This window comes from Biomphalaria glabrata, chromosome 2, assembly GCF_947242115.1.
Source record: "Biomphalaria glabrata chromosome 2, xgBioGlab47.1, whole genome shotgun sequence".
Classification (NCBI taxonomy): domain Eukaryota; kingdom Metazoa; phylum Mollusca; class Gastropoda; family Planorbidae; genus Biomphalaria; species Biomphalaria glabrata.
The window spans coordinates 3,210,208-3,218,296 of NC_074712.1; the positions used below are offsets into that span (position 1 = coordinate 3,210,208).

The window sequence follows — 8,089 nt, forward strand, 5'->3', positions numbered from 1 at the left end:
CTACGCCACTGCCACGTCATCTTACTATTATATATAAAGGTTAGTGACCCTATTGCATGTATACCACACAGATTAACTCTTTCCGTGCGGAGTTACTCTCAGGGAGTAACATGTGTTATGCATTATTAAGTTATATATTAATTAAGTACATCATCTCATGTCACGATGTTGAATGTCAAAATGCAGGATCAAGCTCCCCCCCCCCCCGATACCCCTAGCTACGCCACTGTAACTAGCCCATCATATAATGGCTTGCGCCCTTCCCCTGGATAAAGCTGTAGACGAGCCCATAAGTCTCCTTTCCTTCCTGTATTTGTCCATGACAAGTATATCATTAGATACAGCAACATTCAGATCTGTGTTTTTAACTTTCATTTGAAACACTTTATTTGTTTCGTTCTCTTAGTGATATCTATTTGAAAGGCTGTGTAGCATTTTTTTAAAAAACCCTGTGTTTCGTCTGTAAAGACTTGTTTCAGTTGGTTGTATATACATGTCTTTATGTCTCCACGTCTGCTGTAGTTTATTGAACATTACAGATTGTTTATATTTGTGTTGTATTACGAAACTGTTTCTAGTGATAAAAACAAAAAAACTTGGAAAAAAAATATGATGGTGAAATAAAAGAGAAATGTTATTGTACAGCAAAAATATTGTTTCGTTGTTTTTTTTAAAGTTGTTTTTGATTCGTGTCATAAGGAAGTTAGAAATTTAAGAGCAACTCCTTCCGCTTGGGGTAAGGGGGGAGTGTGTGTTTACTACACTTTAGTGGTCGCCCAAACATGCTTGGGGCGCTGAGGAACCAGATAGAGCGCCCGTGTAGCAAGTTTAGGCTCTGCCACTGTACTTCAAGGTGAAGAAAAAACTTTAGAATAATAAAGAGTTTTATTATTGAACATTTCTAATCGATGGTACAGAAAGGATAATTCTGAAGTGAAAAAAACAAAGAACATGTGTATTATAGTAGCCCTTGTCAGTCTTGGGTCACGGTAAGTAAGCACAATTTTGGCGCAGGCAACTATGAAGTAATGTCCACAGATGCGCGTCGGAGATTCCATGTGGTGAGCACTTTAGGATATCAACATACGCTCCTCATGCTCACATCATTTTCTGGTGGCGATCCCAAAAGTTACAGGAAATAGCTTAGCGACCAGCTGTTTAGTTCATTCTGTCAGGCAGGTAGAGGCCCTTACCTTTGAACCGCTGGGTGCAGTTTATCCAGAGCTCTCTGATCTTTGTGTGTATATGGAAGAGGGGTAGCTGCTGGGAATACAGTATTGTCTTATCTTATCTTATAAATGACAGACGTTACGCGTTTCATGTGTTCATTTAGTCATGTATGTTAACGAGTGACTTAAGCTCTGCTAATTCGTTGGGTTTCCTGGCTGATTCAGGCAACCCATTATATTGTCTAATGGCACTAAGGAAGAATTGGTATCTGATATATAACGTGCTGGCATGTGGAAAAAAAAATTCTCCTTTAACTATGTGTCTTTCTGAGTATTTTATTAGGTTTCGTAAATAATTTGTAATTATGGTTCAGTGTTTTATGTAGTATTACTACTTTACGTTTTAGTCTTGTGATCTGAAGCGTCTCTAAATGTAGTGATTTTAGTGTGCTCTGGAGGCGCGGAGGCTGAGCGGTAAAGCGCTTGGCTTTCGAACCGGGGACCGGGGTTCGAATCCTGGTGAAGACTGGGATTTTTAATTTCGGGCGCCTCTGAGTCCACCCAGCTCTAATGGGTACCTGACATTAGTTGGGGAAAAGTAAAGGCGGTTGGTCGTTGTGCTGGCCACATGACACCCTAGTTAACCGTAGGCCACAGAAACAGATGACCATAACATCATCTGCCCTATAGACCACAAGGTCTGAAAGGGGAACTTTACTTTAATTATTTCTGTATTGGCTTTTTTTTTTTACATTTTTCTTACTACGAGAAAAAGGGGTTGAAGCGAGACCAATCGTTACAGGTGTTTTCGCCGTGGCAAAGAGCTATTGGTCTCCACTTCCCACAGGCTGTGACGTCGCAGGTCAGTATTGAGGCCTTCTATAACGATTGGCCTTGGTTGTGGATGCCAGGGGAAAGAACCACTGAGGCTCAGGTAGCCGAAATATGTTTGTGGCCGTTGCTTCGCCCCGGACCTCAATGGAGAAGCTTACAACGCTCACCCAGACTCCCTTGCTGGATGGATGAGAAACCTGCTGCTTCTCCAGAAAGAACTATTTCTAATATACAAACACTTAAGAAATACGTTAAGTATCACTATTTTCAAAACACACACACACAAAAAGAATCGCTTTTAGTGAAATATCATTACGTAAATTTGGATTATAAACATAGTGTGAAATTAATATAAGAAAAGCAATTTAAACAAGGTCACAAAGACAGTTTGTGTGGAAACACAAACTCAAAATCGGCCCCCGAAGTGGTCCACCCTAGCAGGTGAAAAGACAATATTTTCAGAAACAATATCAAAATGAAATTCTATCAAAGGCAAATGGTAGAGAAGAATGGAGAAAGAAGTTTGACAGCAACCTATGCGGTCGCAGTGGGCCTCGCGCTTTAATAGGCCCCGGGCTAATTTATTAAAATCTCATGAAAACTCTTTAAAATCTCTAGAAAAATAGACAAAATTGTCATTTGTGGGTGTCATTAATTGCGCAAAACGCCAATCTACGCGTGATAAAAGGAAAAAAGGCATTGTCAGCTTTCATGCGAATTTATACCTTAATCGGAAGTTCCAAAACTTTAATTACTTTTATAGTCACTAGCATATAAATATGCCATTGGTTACAAGGTTCGCAAAGTACAGATCGCAATTTTTAACTTAGTAAAGTCAAATATTATTTTCTTATACAAAATGTTAATTTTCACTTTATATCCTTATTCCCACACAGACTAGGCCCTGCGCACTCAGTTTCGCATAGGGCCCCGCAATGGCTAGGACCGGCCCTGACCGGATACACCAAAAGAGTTAACCGCTATAGCTTAGAAACTCCAATACTGGGGATATATAAATTCTACACTATCTTCTTTTAACATCAGGCTTTAAAATCAAGCAGATGAACATAACATCGCTGTTGCAATTAATTTCAATTAACGATGTGAACTCAAGCAAACTAGCAGGGAGACAATCCAATAATAAAAAAAAAACCGTCAGCCGGTTAACGCCCTTGTGGTAAGTAACCAATTTCTGGTACACTCTTGCCTCATGGCGCTGCCGATTGAACATTCCATTGTTTTTTTAAAGTTCAGCGGCCATTGATTGGTGCACCAATGCCAAGAGAAAGATGGTTTGGCATAGTTTTTAGAATGCGATCTGCTAGCGAGGGGGGTAGGGGGGAGTAGCGTTAGGGTTTCTCTGTAGAATCTTTGAAATATTTCTTTTATTGCGCATTCTTGACTTTCTCAAAATTTAGACTTTTTCAATGAAAGCTGGGAGTTAATTTTTTATTTTTTTTTACATTAGACCCATATTTGAGATTTTTTACGATGAACTAAACAATGTCAAGGACACTCGAGTGCATTGTTATCCAATTAATATTAAGATTTGAGCTATAAATTTAAAAAAAAATATCTTAATGCTTGACAGTTGATGCTGCAGTTCTAAAAATGTGCAAAAATATTATTTACAGACCTATATATATTATACCTAGACTGGAATACGAAAACAAATTCTTATCCGATAATGATCAGATCACAGACCTATATATAGAGATTGTTATATGCGTAACTCTTTTTCAAACTCTGTGGCATTTTACGTCTCGATAGACGATCATCTTGTGTGACTAAAGAGGCCAATCCTTGATACACAGCTGCGATCGCAGGTTGGGCGTATATAATCACCAGGCGCCGTTGCATTTTCACCCTTCTTTCTGCTTCTTTTCAAACTGTAAGGGATTTAATATAAACTCGAGTATTCAGAACGAGACCGCTGGAGGTCACCCACAAAGGCCGCGGGATACACATTTGAGACCAAAAGAGAATCCGCTGCCGAGGACAGATGCGAAAAGAAAATACAAGTCGACACCTGCGGACAATGGTTATGCTTGCCCTGGATGTGGCAAAATATGTAGGTCACGGGTGGGGTTGCGCAGCCACGGGAAGTACTGAATTCCTCACTAGTCTTCGGACTCGAACACAAGGCTTATGTATTCACAACTAGAACAATGTTGAGTCTTTAAATTTGTATTGTTCCAGTCATTCAAAGGAAATTATCAAAAGAACATCACTGGACTATAAGATTTGACTAAACCTGTTAGAAACAGTTTATGAAACACAACAGTTCTGCCAAAAATCTTTACGTTCCAATTTCAGACCTTGCGATCTATCGGACAGATGATGTAACCATCGTCTGTTTCTTTGACCAACGGCTAACGAGGATGCCATGTGGCCAGCGCATCTACCAACCGCCTTTACTTTCCCCAAAGTAATGTCAGGCTTTATTCTCAGGTACTCATTAGAGTTGGGTGAACTCCGGGGCAATGGCGTAGCTAGGGTGGGGGGGGGTAATTTTAAAATCCACCCGGGCACCCACATAAGGGGGCCCCCAAATGAGTGTTCAATTTTTAATTACATAAAATATAAAATATTACGCAAAATATAGCGGCCCCCAATGAGGTCACGCCCCCCCCCCCTTCGGGCCCTCAAATGATAGCAAAGTCCTAGCTACGTCACTTCTCTGGGTCGTCCTAAAAATCTCGAAATTCAAAATCACCGAGATTCAAACTCAGGACCCCTCGGTATGGAATCCAAGCTCTTTACCCCCCTCAGCCACCTCGCCGCCGTCCAAATAGCCTATAGTTATATAAATCATTAGACCATAGAACTTAGCTCTTCCTAGCAATTTAACTTCGGTTCATTTAAAACAGTTGACCCTAAAAGTTCATTCTTCCAACGATTTCGACCACGGCTCTTGTACCACTACCACGTGACCTCTGACACCTTGTTTCTCGAGACTAAAACGGGAATCTCCTGACATCTTCAGCGTTTGGCATTAACCTTTGCGTGAGTTCATCTTCCATCTCTATTTGTCTGTTGATACTCGGCGGATGTTGATCAGACGATAGCCTCGCACTTTGTCGGTGTCAAATGTCGGACACCTTGCAAACACAGAATGGCAGGAACTCGTTTGTCCCAGATCTATGTGCCACCAGATACGAATTTGTGAAAGATAATCATTTTCTTTTTTTTTTTGGTTTTAAAATAATTTTGTTAAAAACCTTCACAGGTTCACATCTTCCCTTCATGCAGACTTGCACGCGCGATGACCTGACCTGGGCGCTGTCCGGTTCTGTGAACTTATGGCGCTATTGTTTTTATCGTATCTTAAACACTACTGTCGTTTCTTCTTAGCAGACGATAATTACGTCCTAAGCGTATTCATGTGCCAATCTAGTCGTGCTTGTTAACTAGAGACTTAAATTCTTGTAAGTCATTGGCTTTCCTGTCTGATTCAGGCAACCGTTCCATGACACTAGTGAAGAAGGAGCACTGCCCAGTTAGAATCGTGTATTAAAAAAAAATTATTAGATTTTCAGAATTGACAATAAATCACTGGCACTGATATAAGCATTTTACTTCATGGACTGGTTAAAAGGATTTTACTTATATCCCATAATTTTTTAAAGACTTAACGTCTGCGTAAACTTTCCTGAACCGTTGACGTCCCTTGCCGCCTGACTTGGTTTATTTGTGTTTTCTTAAGTTGAAAAGTTTGGGTTATCGGGGAAATGAGATGGCAGCTCGGCCAAATAAAAAAAGAACAATTAGCATCAACCCTAACAAATGCGGGGCCCAATGCGAAAAGGATTGCGCGGGGCCCAATCTGGGTAGGGATAATGTCAGGTACCCAATAGAGTTGTGTGGACTTAGAGGCACTCGAAAAAATAAAAAAATTAAAAACCCCAGTCTTCACCAGGATTTGAACCCCGGACACGGGTAAGGAAGACAAACGATTTATTACTCTGCCACCGCGCCTCATGGGCTAGTAGTAATATTCTTAAATTCTGAAGGAATGTCCGAAACGTAAGAGAAAAAAAAATCCAATCCATGAACAAAAAAATCCAATCCATGAAAAAAAAAATCCAATCCATGAAAAAAAAAATCCAATCCATGAAAAAAAAATCCAATCCATGAAAAAAAAATCCAATCCATGAAAAATAAAATCCAATCCATGAAAAATAAAATCCAATCCATGAAAAAAAAAAATTCTACTCACCAGCAGAAGTGGAAATTGAGTTTATATCACTTCGTTCTATTTTTGACATTTCTTCCAGACACTTTGTTTCGTTTCGTTTTCAATCACATTTTTTTCATAGTCTCCGTGCCTAAGAGAATATTATCTACCTCACTCTGGTCATGTCAGCCTGATAGCCTACATAGGCACTTTTCCAAGGATAAACTTCAATCTGCCAAACACAAACCAAAATAGGAATGCAAGAGTCTTTGACAAGCCAATATGTTAATCCCGGTGTCTTGAAATTAGTGTTCTATTCTAGACAACTTGGTTTTCCTATTTCTGTCCCATAATATTACAAAAGACTCCACCTTTTTCAAGTTTAACATTCTGAGCTTTTAAAGCCGTAAGATTAAGAGTAATGGGGTAAGCATATAATTCTGCTAATCATTTTGGGGAAGGGGGTGTTCGGTGGTTAACCAATTTGCGCGTACGTTTCCATCAACTTTTGTCTATCGATAATAATGAGTTATTGAAGGTGGCATTCCATCCAGACATTCTTCGTAAAGAATTCGAATGTTAAACTTTATAAAAGTACGCGATGAGACTATAAATATGCCAAGAGAACGAGGTATGTGGTTATTTTTAGATCAGTTTGAAATCTTTGGCACGTAATAATTGTTGGTTTTTTTTTTTTCTTCCCCTTTTCGTCTCTACCCAGAAAATGTTCTCGATAGGTCGAAGTCTCTATACAAGTGATTATGTCTAACACTACGTATTGGCTCTCTCCAGTTACTTGACTTCGGGAGAGCTCTTCGCGCCGGCTTGCCAGGTTTCTCTCGAGTGCCCACTTACCTGACAACTTTACTTGGAAGATAAACCGAGCTGGCAACTGAAACCCGCTAAGCTTATGAGATTACCTGGCCACTATCAAGACTTGCAAAAATGAACACGTTTCAATGGAAGATATTTTTTAAAGTATTATTTTTCTTCTTAATGGCACAAACAAACAAGAATGTTTACAAAAAAAAAAGTCACGTTGAAATATGTGTATCTGTTGTCTGCTTATGTTTTGACATATGTAGTTCTCCCCCTTTACTTCGAACTCTCCCCCTTTACCAAAATGATTTGTATTTCGTAAGCTAACGATGCACGATTGACGTCTGCTATAAACACCTTGCTTTTGAATTTGGTGAAATGAAACAGTTATGTAAGCTAGTTCATCACTTGATGTTCCATGATGCCATATATCTCATAAAAATGTTTGCACAAAATTACAGGACTAAATGGCAAGTATACACTAAATAATCAGGCCGGATTTACCAGTAGGTAACACACGCTATTGCTTAGGGCACCCAAGATATATTGAGCACTGACATAATATCTGGACTTCCTGTAAAGAGCCCCATATTTCAAATAGATTGAGGCCTTTTAAAGTCTAAATATGGCTTTGTTAAAAATATTATTTCTATGATGAATGAAGATGTGGAAAGTGTAGAATTATTTTAAAGAAATAGTAGAATTATTCCACAGAAAGTGTAGAATTGTTCCACAGAAAGTGTAGAATTATTTCAAAGAAAGTGTAGAATTATTTCAAAGAAAGTGTAGAATTATTTCAAAGAAAGTGTAGAATTATTTCAAAGAAAGTGTAGAATTATTTCAAAGAAAGTGTAGAATTATTTCAAAGAAAACGTAGAATTGTTCCACAGACAGTGTAGAATTGTTTCACAGAAAGTATAGAATTGTTCCAAATAAAAGGTAGAATTGTTCCAAATAATAGGTAGAATTGTTCCACAGAAAGTATAGAATTGTTCCAAATAAAAGGTAGAATTGTTCCACAGAAAGTGTAGAATTGTTCCAAATAAAAGGTAGAATTGTTCCACAGAAAGTGTAGAATTGTTCCACAAAA

The 8,089-nt window shown here is 38.8% G+C and overlaps 1 long non-coding RNA gene across 2 annotated transcripts; it reads left to right on the plus strand.

Annotated features, from left to right (window-relative positions):
• The first annotated feature begins 738 nt into the window (after window positions 1-738).
• Window positions 739-7,541, plus strand: LOC129924823 (uncharacterized). 2 transcript variants are annotated; one of them, XR_008776757.1, is made up of 4 exons: window positions 741-989; window positions 3,048-3,180; window positions 4,320-4,454; window positions 6,902-7,541. It is a non-coding gene; the product is annotated as an uncharacterized LOC129924823 (long non-coding RNA). The 2 variants fall into 2 exon arrangements; XR_008776758.1 differs by lacking the exon at window positions 4,320-4,454 and having other exon boundaries at window positions 739-989.
• Window positions 7,542-8,089: the final 548 nt, after the last annotated feature.